Source organism: Cebus imitator, unplaced genomic scaffold (assembly GCF_001604975.1).
Source record: "Cebus imitator isolate Cc_AM_T3 unplaced genomic scaffold, Cebus_imitator-1.0 Scaffold25, whole genome shotgun sequence".
In the NCBI taxonomy this organism is placed as follows: domain Eukaryota; kingdom Metazoa; phylum Chordata; class Mammalia; order Primates; family Cebidae; genus Cebus; species Cebus imitator.
The window spans coordinates 6,708,158-6,710,083 of record NW_016107340.1 but is presented as its reverse complement, the minus strand read 5'-3'; the positions used below and the strand labels follow the sequence as shown (position 1 = coordinate 6,710,083).

The 1,926-nt window shown below is 43.7% G+C and overlaps 1 protein-coding gene across 4 annotated transcripts in view; it reads right to left on the bottom strand.

Moving 5' to 3' along the window:
• MDM2 (MDM2 proto-oncogene) overlaps window positions 1-1,768 on the bottom strand; it is a 53,138-nt gene extending 51,370 nt beyond the window's left edge. The window contains exon 1 of one of the 4 annotated variants that reach the window (XM_037736478.1): window positions 743-1,768. The gene's annotated coding sequence lies outside the window, so the exon portion shown is untranslated. The remainder of the gene's footprint in view (window positions 1-742) is intronic. The other 3 variants (XM_017522938.2, XM_037736477.1, XM_017522933.2) reach the window with 3 other exon arrangements.
• Window positions 1,769-1,926: the final 158 nt, after the last annotated feature.

The following is a 1,926-nucleotide window of genomic DNA, read 5'->3' as shown; positions in this document are numbered from 1 at the left end:
AGATCACGCCACTGCCCTCCAGACTGGGTGACAGAGCAAGACTCTGTCTCCAAAAACAAACAAACAAACAAAAATAAAGAAAGAGAAAGAGTGCCTGACATAATCAGTGTTCAATAAATATCCGTGGTATAGTGAATAAAAGACCAAACGGATGATTACATTTTTCACTATACTGATATACCTCTTTTATTTTCTTTCTTTTTTTTTTTTTAGATGAGGTCTCACTCCTCACCCAGGCTGGAGATCAGTGGCACAATCATGGCTTGCTGCATCCTTGAATTCCCTAGGCTCAGGCGATCCTCCCACCTCAGCCCCCTGAGTAGCTGGGACCACAGGTGCACACCACCGTACCCGGTTAATTTTTGTATTTTTTGTAGAGACAGGGTTTTGCCATGTTGCCCAGGCTGGTCTTGAACTTTTGGGCTCAAGTGACCTTCCCATTTTAGCCTCCCAATGTGCTGGGATTACAGGTGTGAGCCATGGCACCCAGCTGATATGCCTGTTTCCACATGTCCAGTTAAATCACTCATTTAATCATTTATTCAACAGATAATTATTGAACACATACTAAGAACCAGGCATTGTGCCAGTACTGGGGATAAAAAGGTAAACAGAAACAGACAAGATCCCACCCTCGTGGAGCTTATGCTCTAGTAAGTACTCCAAAGTCAGAGGTAGACTATTGATCAAGCAGATATACTACCTACTTTATTGTCGAGAGAGAAAAGGAATGTGTCCATACCTTATAATTCCCAGAAGTTCAAAGCAGGGCTCCTTCATGAGCAGAAGCTGCAGTCTGTTATTAGGGCTGAGATTCAGGTAGCCACACCCTGGGGTGTGGTCTCTTGGGTTTAGTCTCTTAGAAAGCAATGTGGTTTGCAGTTATAAACAAAGAACAATGAACTGCGGAACTGAACAGTCGACTCTGTGACAAGTTCCTCTGTTTAAGTTGGTCATTGTGTGACTTTTCTAACTTCTATGATGGTCCAAAAAGGGGTTGCCTACCATGAAGGAGCAAGCCTGATCTCACTGATAGGGTCCTATTAAGCTAAGTTCCATCCTTCACCCAGTGCCTGTGGATTGGGATGGGTGGAGTCGGTGAGAGCAGGCTGTGAAGAAGCAAAGCTGTGAAGATTCCACAGTGTTAAGATTAAAGAGCAGGATCAACACAAACACCTGGAGAATGTGACGTGGGAGGTGGTCTTATTGTCCTTGTTTGAGAGAAGATTGCCTTTTCTTACCAAAGCTGACAGCTGGGTTCCCTCACCCCTGTGGGTAATTGATGTTTGTTCCTAGAGAGGGAATTACATCCTTCTTGCCTGTCTGTATAGATCTTACAATAGGGCATTATACCCTTGTAACATCTTTTTGGACCATCATGGAAGTTAGAAAAGTCACACAACCTATACAGAGGAACTTGTCACAGAGTGGACTGTTCAGTTCCGCAGTTCGCTGTTCTTTGTTTATAACTCAGAATAAGATAGAGCTTCAAAAAGAAGCAATGCATCTATGACTGCTCAAATTGAGAGAGAAAATTTTCAGGGGAATTATTCACAAACTCCTTTTCACTGAGCGTATGGCTACTATTCCTCCCTCAAATGATAGATTCCAATAAGATGTCAGAATGGCTTTGATAGCTTCCAGTTCTCCAGACCTAAGGCAAAGAGGGATAAATAAGATCACACACACACACACATACACACACACACACACACACACACACACACACACACACTTTGATATGCACTAACAAGGCAGTTTTAATCCACTGAGTGATTTTCTCTAAAAGAGGCTTTAGCCGGGCGCGGTGGCTCAAGCCTGTAATCCTAGCACTTTGGGAGGCCGAGGCGGGTGGATCACGAGGTCAAGAGATCGAGACCATCCTGGTCAACATGGTGAAACCCCGTCTCTACTAAAAATACAAAA